This window comes from Herpailurus yagouaroundi, unplaced genomic scaffold (genome assembly GCF_014898765.1).
Source record: "Herpailurus yagouaroundi ecotype Mexico unplaced genomic scaffold, PumYag 180, whole genome shotgun sequence".
Lineage (NCBI taxonomy): Eukaryota > Metazoa > Chordata > Mammalia > Carnivora > Felidae > Herpailurus > Herpailurus yagouaroundi.
This window is the reverse complement of record NW_024412411.1, coordinates 22,039,772-22,060,559: the sequence shown is the minus strand read 5'-3', so window position 1 is coordinate 22,060,559 and position 20,788 is coordinate 22,039,772. Positions and strand designations below refer to the sequence as shown.

Genomic DNA, 20,788 nt, shown 5'->3' with positions numbered 1-20,788 from the left:
CCTCAGACTCCACTGTCTTCCCCTTTTTTCACACAAACCAACACAGACGGAGGAGATGATTCAATCCCCTAGGGCCTCTTTGATGTATGGATGGGCTCACACAGGGCTGCCCCTCGGGTGTGTGTGGCAGGGTAGGGAGGAAGTCAATATGAAGAACTGGAGTGTTAGTTAGCACCCTTCTGGAAGCCAATCTTACACAATCCCACAAAATAAATGTCACATCTGCCAACAGGAGCAATCTGCCCACCAGGCCACATGGGATAACTGTGTAAAAGCAAATCCAAAGCCCGTGGTGGCATCTGGTCAACCCCATGAACAAGCTAGAGGGCTGGAGAGCACCCAAAGGGGTGATATGGGACCACAGACCGAAGTCTATGTAGGTTCCTGTCTGGGCTCAAGGTACTCTGTCCAGGTGGCACTGCTAGGCCCAGACAGTCTCAGACACCAGAGGGAAACCACCTTGGAGGAAGTCTCTCTAAAACAAGGAACTTCCTAAGGGCCAGGGCGCAGAGCAGGGATTCTGTTGCCAGGTCTAAGGAAATACTGGGTTCAGTTCTCCCTCAGCTCCAGGTGTGTGTGTGCACACGTGTGTGTGTGTGTGTGTGTGTGTGTGTGTGTGTGTGTGTGTGTCGGGGAGTGGAGTGGAACAATCTGGCCGTTGTGGTCTAGACTTAGGGTTTTTTCATAACATCTCAGTGACATTTCTAGGCCCTTTAAGGTAATTCATTCAAAGAGAAAACCAAGAGCAAAGAGCTGGTAGAGACCCACTCCCTGTCTCTTTCCATGTCAGGGATTATCCTTCACCATCTCTGTGACTTCATGACTGTGCCCTGCTGTCCTCCATGCTCAGATCTCATGGCCAGCTCTGTTGTAAGTTAATCTCTAAATGTTCTTGAGACTGCCTGTGTGTGCACAATTCATAAACTAAGAAGACAATGGTCTGACAATTAGCTGAGTGGTCGGTAACAGATTCCATTGCAACAAAAGTCTCAGGATTCTTTTGAGGGACCTAGAGTTTTTGTGTGTATCCAATACCCTCTTAAAATAGGTGGGTTCTCCCTGAGCCTTGAGGCTCGTTTTATAAGAATCTTGGTTGTGATGGTCTTGATTTATACCAGTGGAGAAAACACCAACTCCCTTAATCATTAGCGACCAAAGAAGTCTTAGAGACTTAGAATTCTCTTGTCTGAGGCCCGAGGGTTTCAGAGTGATATCTGTGTGAAGGCATTTGGCAAATCAAGATGCTATATAGGATTGATCGGTTGAAAGTCAATCCAGACTCTAGATTCCCCCATTTTTAGGAGATGGAAAAGCCCCTTTACCTTCACCTCCCCTTCTATTGTTCTTCCAGTAATGGTTCAGTAGGGCTGTCCTTAGTATACCCCTGGTGACCTGGCTCTATGGAATGCAGAGGAGCAGGGAAGGGCACTCAGAAAGGGGTTTATCGACTTTCCAACATGTTTTCTGAGAAGGTAGCAGACTGCTCATCTCAACACTTTTGAAAAACCCCACCTGAAGATTCCTCTTCAGGAAGCCCCAGTATATGGCATCAAAGATGCTGGTTAACTGTAGCAAATGTCTGGGTGTGGGTGGCTTCAGGAAGTGAATTCCTACTAGAAAGGAGGGCCCTGGCTCCAGGTGGGGCATACCTCACCTGAGACCTCCCTGGGACATAGATTCCCAGGAGAAATGTCTCTGACGATCAAAGCACCTAGTGATTCTGTAGAGAAGATCTTTATAGGTAATGCTTCAGCTCCCAAGTTGGGGCATGTAGGCACATGCAGCATGGATTCTGGACCATGGCCAAGACTCCCTGCTCTGGTCTCATCATTGATGCTCCAACTCCACCATCAGAGCTTCCCGATTTTGGCTTAAGACTAACACTGTAAACATGTAAATATATCTCATGATATTGGTCTCACTGGTTGAGGTTGCCTTCGATGAATGAGTTTATTAGATCCTTTCCCATGAATAAGTTTAGATTGGGAGGAAAAAGGGAGGGGGCACAAGGCACCTGGTCTTCCAGGAAGAGGTCCAGTAAATCAGAAGGAATCCAAGTGACCATCTGGTTCAGAAGTTGTAACCCACAGCCCACAGGCCACACCCAGCCTGTGTAGCTGGTCTAGAATAGTGCCTATTACAAATTCTGAACTTTATTTCATCTAAGTAGGATACGAGCCCTCCAGTTAATCATAGATCTAACCATTCCTCACCGTCTTGCATCTGTTTACTTCATCTGTTCAGGACACTTGGCCGGAAAATGTGTGTGTGTTTGTGACCCTTGAATTCTGGTACAAGTTTCCACCGAATGCAAAGTCCTTTCAACAACATCATGCAGTCTTTCTTTATTCAACTTTTCACATATTTATTCAAAATATGTGTACTGAGCACCTGCTACGGGCAGCCGTATAAATGTATAGAATTTTAGAGCATGAAGAGTCCTTGGAGATGTTCTAGTCTTACCACTTCATCTCACAGGTGGTGCAAGCCAGGCACAGAGAGCTTCATGACTCATGCAATGCCCCAAAGCTGCTCCAAGGCAGAGCTAAATTTAGTGAGAAGCCGAGTGGTCAGAAGGTAGATGTCTCTCTTGAGACCGCCAGGCACTTCGCTGAAACCCAACTACACTTCAGCTGTGATGCCTCCCTTAATGTGCTTAGTTCAGTGATTCTCAAAGTGTAGTCCAGGGGCCTCTGGGGTCCCTGAGATCCTTTCAGGGCATCTGTGAGGTCAAGACTATGTTTTTGTCGCTCTCATCCTATCAGGTATGTATGGAAGTTCTACGGAGGTGCATGATGTGTGATACAGCAACAGATTGAAGGCAGAAGCATATATGAGAATATCAATCTGTCTCTGAACAAGTTAGCCTAACTGTATAGCTATGCTTCTGTTCTCGCTAAGTATTTTGGGGCGAAATATATTTTTATTTAAAAATATGTTATTTAGGAGCACCTGGCTGGCTCAGTCAGTTAAGCCTCCAACTCTTGATTTCAGCTCTGGTCATGATCTCATGATTCATGAGATTGAGCCCTGCATCAGGCTCTGTGCTCTTAGCACAAAGCCTGCTTGAGATTCTCTCTCCCCGTCTCTCTGCCCTGCCCCTGCTTATGTGCATGTGCTCTTTCTCTCTCAAAATAAATAAACATTTAAAAAATATGTTATTTATGTTAACATTTAATAGGTATTATGTTAACATGTATTATTATTCATTTAAAATAAATTAACCGTTTTTAAATTTCTGTTTTAATTTCTAATGTGTAAAGATCAATAGATATAATCCACATAGTGATAGCTTTTTTGGGTCTTTAATAATTTTTGAGAGTATAAAGAAGTCTTGAATTCAAAAGTTTGAGGACTGCTGACTTATTCTGATAAACCTAGCAAAGGAAAATTACAAAACTTGAATTTTTCCAACAGGCCTATGGTCACATAGAAGTTGTATAATTATTTTGTAAAAAGGAAAAAAAGTGAGTGGGATCCATTTTTGCTTCTTAGAAATGGAAAATGGTGTCTTGCCATGTGGTAGGCCCACGACTCCTTCAGTTCGGTCAAGGACTGATCTGACTTGAGCTGTTCCATCACCAGGGACTGGGAGGAATAACCTGTCCCTGTAGTTATTAAAGTATGAAATTAGAACTAGTGTTACCAGGATTTACATCTCAACCCCCAATCCTGCCCCTCCTGCTTCCATATTAGCTACAAGTCCCACCATCACTTAGGGACCTAGGCCAGAAACCTGGATTCCTCTTACACCCTCCTCTCACTTTCTGCCATACTCACCACTACCGTCTCCCTAAACAACTGTTACCTTTCCTCTTCACTTCAACAGCCACAGTTGAGACAGCTGTGACCTCATACTTGGAGATGGCTCATGTCTTCACTGGTCTCGGGGCTTTTCTTGTCCCCTCCATGGTGGCTCCACTCTGCCAGTTGTCTTTCGATTACATGAATCTGATCCTGATCCATCCAGTTCAACCTTCTTCAAGGCCCTTGGTAATCTGGTCCCTGAGGACAAACCAGCCTCACCACCTCATACACCTCCTGCTAACTTTACCCTCCACTGTGGAGAATTCTTTATATGTCTGCAAACCCACCATGTGCAGTGGGGCTTCAGGGCCCCCAAACTGGAATACACTTCCTTCCTGTTTGTCTACCTGACAAACTCCATATCTCATGTCTCAGCTCAAGAACTCCCTTGTTCTGGAGAAAACTCCAGCTCCTGGAAAGGCCCCATACAAAAATTATTCTATACTGTCTGTTAAATTCCCCTGCTTTATTAAGTATAGCACAATGAACTGAATTGATAATTGCCATCCTGCAGGGTCAGTGGTCTTTGCTCTGGACACCAGGCCTCGTTGTACACGCTGCAGGGTAGAGACAGTGAGTCGGAATGAATGTTCGTTGACCTTAGGACTTGACTCAGAAGTTGGTTTTTCTCTTAATACGTCTAAAGCAACTTTTTTTTTTTTTTTTGTCTTTTGCTTATTTCTCCTTAGAGTGGAATCACAGAGGGGAGAACCAAGATGGCGGAGAAGTCAGGGAACCAGAATTAACATGGTCCCTGGAACACAGCAGTATTGAGATCAGAACCCTTGGAACTCCAGGAATCCAGGCTACAGAGTGAAAGAAACATCTCCACGAGTGTACGGAGACAGCTTGGTGGGACCTATGGCTTCCTTGATTCTCTGCCTGGTCTTTTTTCTCTGCCCCTGTCATTTCTGTCTTTCTATGGGGTAAGCCTTCTTCCACCCTCCCCCTTTTTCATTTTTTCCAGGGTTACTTCAATGAACAAATTAAAACACACCTGGTGGAAGGTCCAAACTGGAATCACAGGGTGAGATCAAGATGATTTATGTTTCTAAAGAGGTGATGGGGATTCAAGAGTACACTTATCATGATGAGCACTGAGTAATGTATAGATTATTGAATCATCATATAATCTATACCTGAAACTAATATAACACTATTTGTTAACTATGCTAGAATTAAAAACTTAATTAAAAAATAGAAAAGATACCTTTAAAAAAGATGAGTTGTGGGGCTTCTGGGTGGCTCAGTTGGTTGAGCACCCAACTCTTGATTTTGGCTCAGGTCATGATCTCACAGTCATGGGTTCCAGCCTCTCAGTGAGGCTGACAGCATGGAACCTGCTTGGTATTCTCTCCCTCCCTCTCTCTCTGCCTCTCCCCTGCTGCTCCTCTCTCTCTCTCTCTCTCTCTCTCTCTCTCTCTCTCTTTCTCTCTCTCTCAAAACAAATTAACTTTAAAAAAAAAAAAAAGATGATTTGTAGTTCTGATACGTTGGTTTCTGGTTAATTGTTCCTGTCACTTTAAGGTTAATAATATAATATTTATGAAGCTTTTATCTAGTATAAATAACACATGGACATTATTCTTATCACTTTCCCATTTAAAACAGTACTTTGTAACATTAATTCTGGCAGTATCTTTCTTATGGTGCCAACATGAAATGGGATAGGTTGTCACAGAGCCTTTGGGCTGATGAAAATAACCTGTGCCCTCTGTTTCTTATTAATACAGAAAGTTTTGTAGAAAGAATGTGATCTGTTGAAATAACCCTTGTCAAACACATAAAAGAGGGTTTGTCACATGGTAGTAAGCAATAAATGCTAGTACTTCTCTCTTCCATCATTGAAGTCAAATTCGAAAAAATTAAGTCCAAAGTTTTCATCACAACATATAAAGCCCTACTGATTTGATGCATGCCCACATCTGATACCTGCCCCTCTTCCCGTGAAACCTTGTGTTCCAGCAATACGCCTTGCCAGCAGTCCATGGATGCACCATGCCACACCGCCTCTCCTCTCTACCTTGATTCACTCAGTTTCTCTGCTGGCAATGCCCTTGCCCCATCTGTCTTCCTGTCCTGCCGGACTCAGAGCATGTATCGCCTTCTCTGGAAACACTTCTGGTCTTCCCCAGCTTGGATTAGCCGTTCCACCTTGAAGCTCTGGCAAAATCTTAGGCTGACCTCTCTCAGAGCTATACGACCTTGGGCACAGGACCTGACCTCTCTTATCTTTGCTTCCTCCTCTGTAAAAGAAGAAGAAGAATGGTTTCCACCTCAAGGGTTATCAGGATAATTACTTGAGGTTTATGTAAAGTGCTTAGAATTATACCTGGGATGTATTAACTATGCCCTAAATGCTAGTTGTTACATTTATTTTGGTATCGCTTACTACAATGAAAATATCTGCACACTTACCTGGGTATCTATGCCTGTCTTTTTCCTCTGTCTCTGAGAGCCTAGCATACCTCCTAGCAAGTACTCTGTAAACTGAACTAACTCTTGATATCTATCAATGTCCATACATAGCTTTATATGATAGTAGCCAGCAGAGAACAATCGTGCACGTTCTCATCTTTCACTTTACATCATCTAGGCTTTTGCCATTTTTAACAGCTATAGACATGCCTATTCATTATCCTTTATGTTTTTATAATCGATTTTCTTATGAGCATCTTTGGCCTTAAACAATAAGTGCTTCCCTGTGGCAACAAGCAATTATCTGGTCAAAACTTATAAACATCTTTACAACCTTTTAGGGGCATCACCACACTGATCTCCAAAGAGACCGGGCTAATATACAATTTCTCATGAAACTATTTCTTTCCAACCTTGTCATCATTGGATTTTATCACTAGTTTTGTTACTTTAATGGGGATATAATAGTATCTCTGAGTTGTTTTTATTTGTCTGTTTTTAATCACTAGCATGGATGGACATTTTATCACATGATAAGATACAACATCTTTTCCATCAGCAACAAAACATCTATTCATTTTTTACTACATTCAAAGTAGTATCCAAATGGGAACATTATACATTTCTATAAAATTTTTACACTTATTCAGATATAAAATTTCCCCAACCTATGTCTTTTCTTTTCAATGGGTACTTACAACATCTGCTATCACAGAAATTTGTACATGAATGGTGCCCCTGTAGTCAGGCAACTTAGTGATACTGACCTTCAAGCTGTCCCATGACAGTCTTCCCTAGTATTCAGTTACGTGAATTTTTTACTTCAAGCTCCTTTTTTGACAGGTTGTTTTTAAATAGTTTGTTCTTTGACTTATTGAGTGTCTATTCTATGGTATAGCTCTGAGGTTTATTCTCTTCCTTACTGAGATCCAGTTTCTACAAAGCATATTGAATAATGATCCTTTTCCCTGCTGTCATACTGTTTCTACTATGTTATAAAGTTCTATACAATTTTGAATTTCTGAATTTTCTATTACTCGATTGCACTGATGAATCTCTTAAACTGCAAGCTATATGGTTTCAATCACTGTTACTTTTTTATTGTTTTTAATTTTAATTCCAGTATATTAACATACAGTGTTATATTAGTTGCAGGTGTATAATATAGTGATTCAACAATTCTAGACATTGCTTAGTGCCCATCATGGTAAGTGCACTCCTTAATCCCCATCACCTATTTTGCCTATCCCCCCCCACCACCTCCCCTCTGGTAACCACCAGTTTGTTCTCCATAGTTAAGAGTTTGTTTCTTGGTTTGTCTCTTTTTTTTTTCCTTTGCTCATTTGTTGTTTCTTAAACTCCACATATGAGTCCATCTCTGACGGACTTATTTCACTTAGCATCATACTCTTTGCCTCCAACCCTGTCATTGCAAATAACAAGATTTCAGTCTTTTTATGGCTGAATAATATTCCATTGAATATATATATATATATACCATATCCTCTTTATCCATTCATCAATTGATGAACACTTTGGCTGCTTCCATATCTTGACAGTTGTAAATAATATTGCAGTAAACATAAGGGTGCATGAATCCCTTTGAAATAGTGTTTCGTTTTGTTTTGTTTTAGCCTTCAGGTAAATACCCAGTAGTGTGATTACTGGATCATAGGGTAGGCCTCATTTTTAAATTTTTGAGGAAGTCCCATACTGTTTTCCACAGGAGCTACACAAGTTTACATTCTCATCAACAGTGTATGAGGGTTCCTATTTCTCCACATCCTCTCTAACCGCTGTGGTTTCTTGTGTTGTTGATGTTAGTCATTCTGACAGGTGTGAAGTGATATCTCACTGTGGTTTTGATTTGCATTTCCCTGATGATGAGTGATGTTAAGCATCTTTTCAAGAGTCTGTTGGCCGTCTGTATGTCTTCTTTGGAGAAATGTCTATTCACATCTTCTGCCCATTTGTTAATTAGGTTATTTGGGTTTTTTGGTGTTGAGTTGTATCAGTTCTTTATATATTTCGGATGCTAATCCTTTATCAGAGATGTCATTTGCAAATATCTTCTCCCATTCAGTGGGCTCTCTTTTGGTTTTCTTGGTTGTTTGCTTCACTGTGAAGAAGTTTTTTTATTTTGATATAGTCCCAATAGCTTATTTTTGCTTTTATTTCCTTTGCCTCAGGATATATACCTAGAAAAATATTGCTACAGCCAATGTCAAAGAAATTACTGCCTATGCTCCCTTCTAGGATTTTATGGTTTCAGGACTCACATTTAGGTCTTTAACCATTTTGAGTTTCTTTTTGTGTATGGTGTAAGAAATTGGTCCAGTTTTACTCTTTTGCATGTTGCTGTCCAGTTCTCTCAACACCATTTATTGAAGAGACTGTCTTTTTCCCATTGCATACTCTTTCCTGCTTTGTTGAAGATTACTTGACCATATAGTTGTGGGTTCATTTCTGGGTTTTCTATTCTGTTCCATTGATCTATGTGCCTATTTTTGTGTCAGGACCATGTTAGTTTTGATTACTACCTCTTTGTAGTATAACTTGAAATCTGGAATTGTGATACCTCCAGCTTTACTTTTCTTTTTCAAGATTGTTTTTGGCTATTTGGGGTCTTTTGTGGTTCCCTACAAATTTTAGAATCGTTTGTTCTAGTTCTGTGAAAAATGTTTTGGTAATTTGAGAGAGATTGCATTGAATCTGTAGATTGCTTTGGATAGTACAGATATTTTAACAATATTTATTCTTCTCATCCATGATCATGGAATATCTTTCCACTTGTTTGCATCATTGTCAATATCTTTCATCAATGTTTTACAATTTTCAGGTACAGGTCTTTCACTTCCTTGGTTATGTTTATTCCTAGGTAGTTTAGTATCTTTCATGCAATTGTAAACAAGACTGCTTCCTTAATTTCTTTCTCTTGCTTCATTATTAGTACATAAAAATTCCACAGATTTCTGGTATGTAATTGGACTGGAGTCAACATGGGGGAGAAGTAGGGGAATCCGTACTTCCCGCGTCTCTCAAACAAAGAAGGACTGAAGCTAAAGGACTTTGAACCCCAAGAGTCTGGGAGGAAAAGAGACTAGTCTACTGGGGAGAAACTGGGACAATCTGGGGGGCCATAGCTGGGTGATTGCGAACTGGGGGAGATAAAACAGGCCTTGTAGGCACAAAGGGGAGGGATCCCCTTCTGCAGAGAGACAAAGGGAAGACAAAGAGTGGCTGGGGAAGTGTTGGACTGTATCTGGACAAGAGAAAAAACCTTGGACCAGGACAGAGAGGGATCTCATCTCTAACTGCAGGTTGGAGGATCTCTAACTGCAGATCCCATCTTCGGACTGGGGCCGGCTGCTCTGTTCGCGCACCTGGGGAGGAGGGGAGCCACCTCCAGGTTCAGTGGCAGATCAAGGGCACAGTCCACAGCAGGAGAAACCGGTCCCCTCCCCTGAAGTGCTGCAACACAGGACAAAACCAGCTGGGACCACATATCGGGAGGTGCTTCCCCAGTACCGGGGCATATGGAGTGGGAGTTTAACTCCCAGCCAAGCACTGGGGCAAGGGAGTCAGTGGAGTGAGACACACAGCCTCATCTGTGCCTGCAGCACAGTGAGGACAGCTCCAAAGGAGTGATTTGGGACACTGGGTCGTGGAGAAGAGACTGGGGGGTTGCCATTTTTCTCCCCACCACCACCAAGGCAGGGCCTCAGAGATTGGTCAGTGGAGGCGGGACCAGCCTACACCAAACCACCCCCCTCCCCATGGGTAACTGCATATCTACTGGAGTGGGATAGACATTGTGGAACCAGATGGACCCCTTCTCCATTCCAGCACTGTTGCATTGCCTGGATTAACTGTAGGACAATTCTTATTTGGATATATTCCCCCTTCCATTTCTCCTTCTTATCTCTTCCCTCCTCTAGGCTATTTACTCTGGTTATTGGTTTGTTTAAACAGACATATTTAATCCATTCTCTTGATACATGTTCTACACCTCCTTCTTTACATTCCCTTCTCTCTCTGGAATAACCAAGCCATATAATTTCTCTGTCTGGGTAACTTTATCTTCATTTCTTTTTCCTCCCCCCTTCCTTATTTTCCTTTCTCTCTCTCTGGGTTAGGCCTTTAGTCTCTCTTCCTGGTCAATGTTTATTTTTTACTTTTTCCCACCCCTGTCATTTCTTTTTTTTGTATGCACTCTTCCATCAGCACCGCCTTTACCCTGTTCTTTGCTTGTAGCTAGTGTTTCTGGTTTTTGCTTTTGGATTGTTTTTAGTTTTTTGGTTTTTTATTTTTCTTTGTTTGTTTGTTTTCTTGGTTTGTGTGTTTGCATGTTTTGGTTTCCTGTTTGTCTGTTTGTTTTCCTTTCCAGGGCTACTTCAAGGAACAAATCAAGGCACACCTGGTGGAGGGTCCAAAACATCACTATGAGTAGGGAGATACAGTAACTGAAATAAAAACAACAGACAACAAGTAACAGTCTCCAAAAAAAACACCTCCTGAAGGGCCAGGCCCTGGATAGCGTATGACCCCCCGCTTTCATATAGCAGTGTTCTCAGACGCAGAGCACATAACAAGCTTTTAGAACTCATAAGGGACAGAAAACTAGGCAAAATGATGAAATGGAAGAATTCTCCTCAAAAGAAATTCCAGGAAGAAGTGACAGCTAAAGAATTGATCAAACCCGATATAAGCAACATAACTAAACAAGAATTTAGAATAATGGTCATAAGATTAATCGCTGGGCTTGAAAAAAGCATAGAAGACAGGAGAGCATCTACTGCTGCAGAGATCAAGGGACTAAAAAATAGTCATGATGAATTAAAAAATTTTATAAATGAGGTGCAAAATAAAATGGAGGTGACCACAGTGCAGATTGAAGAGGCACAGGGAGAATAGGTGAATTAGAAGCCAAAATTATGGAAAAAGAGGAAGCGGAAAAAAAGAGAGAAAAAAAAATCCAGGATCATGAGGGGAGAATTAGAGAACTAAGTGATTCCATCAAATAGAACAATATCCATATCATAGGAATTGCAGAAGAAGAAGAGAGAGAGAAAGGGGCTGAAGGTGTACTTGAACAAATCATAGCTGAGAACCTCCCTGATCTGGGGAAGGAAACAGGCATTGAAATTCAAGAGGCACAGAGAACTCCCTCCAAACGTAACTTGAATTGATCTTCTGCATGATATATCATAAACTGGCAAAATACAAAGATAAAGAGAAAATTCTGAAAGCAGCTAGGGAAAAACAGGCTCTAACTTACAAAGGTAGACACATAAGAATAGTAGCAGACCTATCTACTGAAACTTGGCAGGTCAGAAAGGAATGGCAGGAAATCTTCAATGTGATGAACGGGAAAAATATGCAGCCAAGAATCCTTTATCCAGCAAGCCTATCATTCAGAAAAGAAGGAGAGATAGAGGTTATCCCAAACAAAACCTGAAAGGAATTCATCACAACTAAACCAGTCCTAGAAGAGATCCTAAAGGGAACTCTGTGAGTGAAATGTTGCAAGGACCACAAAGTACCAGAGACATCACTACAAGCATGAAAACTACAGATGTCACAGTGACTGTAAACCCACATCTTTCAATAATAACACTGAATATAAATGGACTAAATGCTCCAACCAAAAGACATAGTGTATCAGAATGGATAAAAAAACAAGACCCATCTATTTGCTCTCTACAAAAGACCCACTTTAGACCTGAGGACACCTTCAGATTGAAAGTGGGATGAGGAAATATCCATCATGCTACTGGAAGTCAAAAGAAAGCTGAGGTAGCCATACTTATATCAGACAAACTAGACTTTAAATTAAAGGCTGTAACAGGAGATGAAGAAGGGCATTATATAATAATTTCAGGGTCTATCCATCAGGAAGAGCTAAAAATTATAAATGTCTATGCGCCGAATACGAGAGCCTCCAAGTATATAAAACAATGAATGACAAACATAAGCAACCTTATTGATAAGAATGTGGTAATTGCAGTTACAACAATGGACTTACAACAATGGACAGATCTTACACTTACAACAATGGACAGATCATCTAGACAGAGAATCAGTAAAGAAACAATGGCCCTGAAGGATACATTGGACCAGATGGACTTGACAGATATATTTAGAACTCTACATCCCAAAGCAGCAGAATATACTTTCTCCTCGAGTGCACATGGAATACTCCAAGACAGATCACATACTGGGTCACAAAACATCCCTCAATAAGTATAAAAGAATTGAGATCAGATCATGTACACTTTCAGATCACAATGCTATGAAACCTGAAATAAACCACAATAAAAAAGTCTGGAGGGGCGCCTGGGTGGCGCAGTTGGTTAAGCGTCCGACTTCAGCCAGGTCACGATCTCGCGGTCCGGGAGTTCGAGCCCCGCGTCAGGCTCTGGACTGATGGCTCAGAGCCTGGAGCCTGTTTCCGATTCTGTGTCTCCCTCTCTCTCTGCCCCTCCCCCGTTCATGCTCTGTCTCTCTCTGTCCCCAAAATAAATAAACGTTGAAAAAAAAATTAAAAAAAAAAAAAGTCTGGAAAGTCTCCAAAAGCATGGAGGTTAAAGAACATCTTACTAAAGAATGAATGGGTCAACCAGGCAATTAGAGAAGAAATTTAAAAATATATGGAAACAAATGAAAATGAAAATACAACAATCCAAAACCTTTGGGACACAGCAAAGGCAGTCTTAAGAGGAAAATACATTGTAATCCAGGCCTATTTCAAGAAACAAGAAAAATCCCAAGTATGAAATCTAACAGCACACTTAAAGGAACTAGAAGCAGAACAGTAAACACACCCCAAACCTAGCCAAAGAAGATAAACAATAAGGATCAGAGCAGAAATAAAAAATATAGAATCCAAAAACCACAGTAGAACAGATCAATGAAATCAAGAGTTGGTTCTTTGAAAAAATAAACAAAATTAATAAACCTCTAGACAAGCCCCTCAAAAAGAAGAGAGAGGATCCAAATAGATAAAATAATGAATGAGAATTGATTTATTATGACAAATCCCTCAGAAATACAAGGGAATTATGTTCCCAGAATTATCAGGGAATACTATGAAAAATTATATGCCAACAAGCTGGAAAACCTGGAAGAAATGGACAAATTCCTAAATACCCATACACTACCAAAACTCAAACAAGAAGAAATAGAAAATTTGAACAGACCCATAACTAGTGAAGAAATTCAATCCATTATCAAAAATCTCCCAACAAATAAGAGTCCTGGACCAGATGGCTTCTCTGGGGAATTCTACCAGACATTTAAAGCAGAGATAATACCTATCCTTGCAAGCTGTTCCAAAAAATAGAAATGAAGGGAAAACTTCCAGACTAATTCTATGAAGCCAAAATTACTTCGATTCCCAAACCAGACAGAGACCCAGCAGAAAAAGAGAACTACAGGCCAATATCCCTGATGAATATGGATGCGAAAATTCTCAACAAGATACTAGCAAATCGAATTCCAAAACATATAAAAGCAATTATTCACCATGATCAAGTGGGATTCATTCCTGGGCTATAGGCAGGTTCAATATTCGCAAATCAATCAATGTGATACATCTCATTAATAAAAGAAGAGATAAGAACCATATGATCCTGTCAATCGATGCAGAAAAACCATTTGACAAAATTCAGCATCCTTTCTTAATAAAAACCCTCAAGAAAGTCGGGATAGAAGGAACATACTTAAACATCATAAAAGTCACTTATGAAAAGCCCACAGCTAATATCATCCTCAATGGGGAAAAAGTGAGAGTTTCCCCCTGAGATCAGGAACATGACAGGGATGTCCACTCTCACCGCTGTTGTTTAACATACTGTTGGAAGTCCTAGCATCAGCAATCAGACAACAAAATGAAATAAAAGGCATCAGAATTATCAAAGATCAAGTCAAACTTTCACTTTTCACAGACGACATGATACTCTACATGGAAAACCCGACAGACTCCACCAGAAGCCTGCTAGAACTGACACATGAATTCAGCAAAGTCGCAGGGTACAAAATCAATGTACAGAAATAGGTTGGATTTTTATACACCAATAATAAAGCAACAGAAAGAGAAATAAAGAAACTGATGCCATTCACAATGGCACCAAGAATCATAAAATACCTAGGAATAAACCTAACCAAAGATGTAAAAGATCTGTATGCTGAAAACTATAGAAAGCTTATGAAGGAAATTGAAGAAGATACAAAGAAATGGAAAAACATTCTATGCTCATGGATTGGAAGAAAAAATACTGTTAAATGTCAATACTACCCAAAGCTATCCACACATTCAGTGAAATATCAATCAAAATTGCACCAGCATTCTTCTCAAAGCTAGAACAATCCTAAAATTTGTATGGAACCACAAAAGACCCCAAATAGCCAAAGCAATATTGAAGAAAACCAAAGCAGGAGGCATCACTATCCTAGACTTTAGCCTCTACTACAAAGCTGTAATCATCAAGACAGTATGGTATGGGCACGAAAACAGACACAGACCAATGGAATAGAATAGAGACCCCAGAATTGAACCCACAAATGTATGGCCAACTAATCTTTGACAAAGCAGGAAAGAACATCCAATGGAAAAAAAGACAGTCTCTTTAACAAATGGTGCTGGGAGAACCGGACAGCCACGTGCAGAAGAATGAAACTAGACCACTTTCTTACACCATACACAAAAATAAACTCAAAATGGATAAAGGACCTGAATGTGAGACAGGAAACCATCCAAACCCTAGAGGAGAAAGCAGGAAAAAACCTCTTTGACCTCAGCCGCAACAATTTCTTACTTGACACATCTCCAGAGGCAAGGAAATTAAAAGCGAAAATGACCCATTGGGACCTTATGAAGATAAAAAGCTTTTGCACTGCAAAGGAAACAATCAACAAAACTAAAAGGCAACCGACGGAATGGGAAAAGATATTTGCAAATGACATATCAGATAAAGGGCTTGTATCCAAAATCTATAAAGAACTCAGCAAACTCCACACCTGAAAAACAAATAATCCAGTGAAGAAATGGGCAGAAGACATGAATAGACCCTTTTCTATAGAAGACATCCAGATGACCAACAGGCATATGAAAAGATGCTCAATGTCGCTCCTCATCAGAGAAATACAAATCAAAACCACACTGAGATACCACCTCACGCCAGTCAGAGTGGCTAAAATGAGCAGATCAGGAGACTATAGATGCTGGAGAGGATGTGGAGAAACGGGAACCCTCTTATACTGTTGGTGGGAATGCAAACTGGTGCAGCCGCTCTGGAAAACAGTGTGGAAGTTCCTCAAAAAATTAAAACTAGAATTACCTTATGACCCAGAAACAGCACTGCTAGGAATCTACCCAAGGGATACAGGAGTGCTGATGCATAGGGGCACTTGTACCCCAATGTTTATAGCAGCACTTTCAACAATAGCCAAATTATGGAAAGAGCCTAAATTTCCATCAACTGATGAATGTATAAAGAGATGTGGTTTATATATATGATGGAAAACTACTTGGCAATGAGAAAGAATGAAATCTGGCCATTTGAAGCAACGTGGATGGAAGTGGAGACTGTTATGCTAAGTGAAATAAGTCAGGCAGAGAAAGACAGATACCATATGTCTTCACTCATATGTGGATCTTGAGAAACTTAACAGAAGACCATGGGGGAGGGGAAGGGGGAAAAAGTTACAGAGACGGAAGAAGGCAAACTATAAGAGACTCTTGGGTACTGAGAACAAATTGAGGGTTGATGGGGGGTAGGAGAAAGTGGGCGATGGGCATTGAGGAGGGCACTTGTTGGGATGACCACTGAGTGTTGTATAGAAAGCAATTTGACAATAAATTATATTTTAAAAGATTCCATGGATTTCTGTACATTGATTTTGTTTCCTGCAACTTACTGAATTCATTTATCAGTTCTAGTAGTTTTTTGGTGGTCTTTAGGGTTTTCCATATAGTGTATCATGCCATCTGCAAATAGTGAATGTTTTATTTCTTCTTTACTGATTTGGATGCCTTTTATTCCTTCCTCTTGTTTGATTGCTGTGGCTAGGACTTCCAGTGTTACATTAAATAATAGTAGTGAGAGTGGACATCCATATCTTGTTCCTGACCCTGGGTAAATGCCCTCAGGTTTCCCCCATTCAGTATGATGTTAGCTGTGGTTTTCCCATATAAGACCTTTACTATGTTGAGGTATGTTCCCTCTAAACCTACTCTTTTGAGGGTTTTCATCATGAATAGATGTTGTACTTTGTCAAATGCTTTGTCTGCATCTATTGAAATGATCATATGGTTTTTATCCCTTCTTTTGTCGATGTGATATATCATATTAATTGACTTGCAAATATGGAACGGCCCTTGCATCCCAGGGATAAATCCCAGTTGACTATGGTGAATGATTTTTTCTAATGTATCATTGGATTTGCTTTGCTAATATTTTGTTGAGGATTTTTGCATATGTTGCAAAAATATTTTTTTTTTGACCTGTAGAGATATTGACCTGTAGTTCTCCTTTTTTGTAGTTCTCTTTTACCTGGTTTTAGTGTTGGGAGAATGCTAGCTGCACAGAATGAATTAGGAAGTTTTCCTTCCTTTTCTACTTTGTGGAACAGTTTGAGAAGAATAGGTATTAACTCTTCTTTAAATGTTTGGTAGAATTCACTTGTGAAGCCATCTGGTCCTGGACTTTTATTTGCTTGGAGTTTTTTTGACTACTGATTCAATTTCACTGCTGAAAATTGGTCTGTTCAAAATTTCTATTTCTTCCTGATTCAGTTTTGAGAGGTTATATGTTTCTAGGACTTTATCTGTTTCTTCTAGGTTGTCCAATTTGTTGGCATATCATTTTTCATAATATTCTCTTATAATGTTTTATATTTCTGTGGTGTTGGTTGTTATTTCTCCTCTTTCTTTTTTTTAAAAAAAGTTTTATTTATTTATTTTTTTGAGAGAGAGAGAGAGAGAGAGAGAGAGAGAGAGAGAGAGAAACAGAGTGTGAATAGGGGAGGGATAGAGAGAGAAGGAGTTACAGAATCCCAACCAGGCTCCAGGATCTGAGCTGTCAGCACAGAGCCCGACGCAAGGCTCAACTCACGAACTGGGAGATCATCACCCGAGCCACATCAGATGCTTAACCGACCGAGCCACAGGGTGCCCCTATTTCTCCTCATTCATTTCTGATTTTATTATTTGTGTCCTCTCTCTCTCTCTCTCTCTCTCTCTCTCTCTCTCTCTCTCCCTGTCTCCTTTTTTTTTTTTTAGAAGTCTGACTAAAGTTTAATTATTTGGTTGATCATTTCAAAGGACCAGATCTTGGTTTCATTGATGTGTTTTTTTGTTGTTTTAGTTTCTATTGTGTTTATTTCCAATCACTGTTACTTTTGTAACATGCTGTACAGTCTATCAGGACAATAGGAAACTTATTATCAATCTAAAATGGTTTTGCCCTCATTTATTCCTTCGGGAGTGGAGAAGTAAGAACAATGAGAGCTAGGATGGTCAGGGAACCTTAACTTTCTTTCCTATCTGCAGACTTTGGATGGCCGTAATGGTAGAGAGCAGACCTCAGAAACCAGCTACCCCACCTGACCTACACTTTTACTTTGAATGGAGGACAAGGGTAATGCATTTCAGGGTGTTACAGAGTTTCCGTTTGGGATGATGAAAAGGTTCTGGAAATGGACAGTGGTGATGTTTGTACAACAATACGGGTACACCTAATGCTACTTAATTGTACACTTAAAAATGTTAAAATGGACAGTTTTATGTTATGTATATTTTATCACAACAAAAAGAATTACTTAAGGAATTACAAACATAAGGAGCAAGGAATGACATAAAAAATATTTCTGATAGAAAAAGCATAATGTAAAATTATATCTATACTATAATTAAAAGAATCTAAAATCTACACAAATGAAAAAGGATTAGAAAGGATCATGGAAAATTAAAAGTATATTTTAGGACCATGGGATTATGTATGAATATCTTCTTTCTTTTATTTATAATTTTAATAATGTTGCCACAATGTTTTTGATGTCAATTAACATAATTAGGTAATAATTGCCTACCCTCTTCCTCCCCTCCCCTAAATGCTGAATTTGAACAAAGGAATGTATATAGATAAGATCAAGAATACCCAGAAACACCTCCTTCTGCCTTGAAGGCTCAAGAAACAAATCAGCCTGGAAATGCTTGAAGAGGAACAGAAAAAAATTCTCCCTTGGATGTAGTCCCTGGTCTATTCTCACCACTGAGCTCTGCCTAATAGAATGGCTTTCTAGAACTCTTCTGATTTGTTACTTGCCAGAATGTACTAAAAATACATCTTTTCAAAATACTTCCTGTATCAGCAGCAGAATCAATATAAATCCTCCAGAGGTCTTGGTATTTAGAACCCTAGATCTTTCCTTGGGTTACTTGTGCAGAGTAGTCATAGTGTGTTAGGGTTCAAGGAAGCAAAGGAACCTTACTTGACCATTTTGTACTTCTCACATGCCAGAATTTAGATGAGGCATTCAGATGAGGCATTAAATATAAAATTTAAATGCATAGATGAATTCACAAGAAAAAGGAAGAAATATATAGATGTCAGTAACAAGAGAAAGGTATAAAGGAGAGTAGTGAGAATAGTAAGTAGTGAGAACAAAGCCTGTGGCTTCCTGAGGAAGATGCTAGAACTCAGTAACTTGGGCACCTAGATTTTGCCACCTGGTGAGCCCTGAAAATGAGCTATTGGTCCTGCAAAGAATAGAAGTTAGCACCGAGGCCCGTACACACAGCCAGAATCGTCTACAAGTAAAAGGCTCAGTAAAAAGGTGAACTAGAAAAACAAAATCCATCCACCAGCACTGAATGATAGCAAAGAATATCTCTGTTTTCACCTAGAATCTAAGTGAGGAAAAAATAAAATAAAATAGTTTCGGTCAAGAATATGCAAACCTGGAGCTTTATTTCATGAGGATTTGTATTTGATTTTCTCTTGGGTATTTCTTTTTGGCTATTCTCACGGTCCCAGAAACTGCAGGCCAAGGAATTCTAATAATTGATCCCAAGCCAGCGATAGCTCACTTAATTCTGAGAAAATTAAGTGGAAAATTCTGGAGGGAGGCCAAGCCAGGCCACAAGAATTTCTCTTAGGAAAAACAAGCAAGGCTCATCAGTGATGAGCTCAGAATCAACATTTTCAAAACACATGAGGAGAACATCACCACGAGCACAAGTCAGCAGACAGTAAATAGCAGGATTTGAGCCCTAAAAACGTGAGATAACGGGATTGAAATCTAAGAGATAGGACATAAGTATATTTAAATTAATTAATGAAGAAATAAACCCTAATAAAAAGGTGTCACTGTGAAAACCAATGGGTATATTTTTTTTAAATAGAATTTCTAAAAATTAAAAAAAAAAAAAGTCATTGAAGCTGTAAACAGTGGATGAGGCAGACACCTGACACCTGGTGTTAGACACCCGAAGAGAAAACAAGTCAACTAGATGAGAGATATTAATCCCCTGGGAGGGGTCTTTGCGTGGGCACAAGAAAGGTGGTCCTCATAACTGCCACCGAGGCTCCAGGCAGACGATGGGGCCTGGCAAACACCACCAAGCCTGTAAGAAAACCCACAGACGATTCCATGTATGTTGTCAATGACGAGAATCAACTTGGCCCCAGTTTGGGGCTCTTGGATTACTGGAGAAGATTTTGGTGTTGCCCGAGGAGTTTTTGCGTTCGTTGGGTTCACTGATCTGTTGGGTGGATTTATTGCTTGAAATTGGGACAATTGTGAGTCAATTTGGGAAACGTTCTTGGTCCACTTGCTGGTAAAATCCCAATGGCACCCTAAATATTAGCTTGATCTATGCAAGTCTTACTCCAGTTTCACTTGCTTATATGATAACGTCACAGATGTAATATTGGTGGCTACCAATATTTTTATGTCCGCTATTGAATTCTTCCAATGCTGAGAACAGTTGCTAAGTTTTTCAATCCTTGCTGTGTCACTGCTAAATTAAAGCCAACGTTCGTCAGCAAAGTAAACATCGCAGCCCGGTTGATTTTGGCAGTTTCTTTGGCACCTCTGCTGTTCAGTTATGCTGACAGGATTCATCTTCAGACGTGGTGTTTGATATTTTGCAGCACAGCTGCCTCAGCTTAGTTACTAGCATTATGCTCCGAATGCTGATCAGGTGAAAAAATGTCGAGGAAAGTTATCCATCAACATTAGGAAGGAAGCAATACGCATCACTGGCACCAAGGCCACTTGGAAATCTACAGGAATATCCCATTTGAGTGCTCAGCCTGAAAAAAGACGTGTCATAAAAAACCATGTCATCAAAATTGAAGTACTGTGCATTGAAAATAAGCTTTATCATGAGGATATGCAGAATTTCCAGTGTGTTTTTAAATATAAATAGAACTTAGCATAGCATTTTTTTATTTTGGGGTTCTTGTTTAATTTACAAAACAGCAAGTATTCCAATTATTGTCAATCATTTCAAAATACATTAAAAAGAACACAGAAACTGAAATCATCACCTGTTTTA

The 20,788-nt window shown here is 39.9% G+C and overlaps 1 pseudogene; it reads left to right on the top strand.

Moving 5' to 3' along the window:
• Positions 1-19,809: 19,809 nt before the first annotated feature.
• Positions 19,810-20,400, top strand: LOC121039530 (cardiolipin synthase (CMP-forming)-like; annotated as a pseudogene).
• The last annotated feature ends 388 nt before the right edge of the window (positions 20,401-20,788 follow it).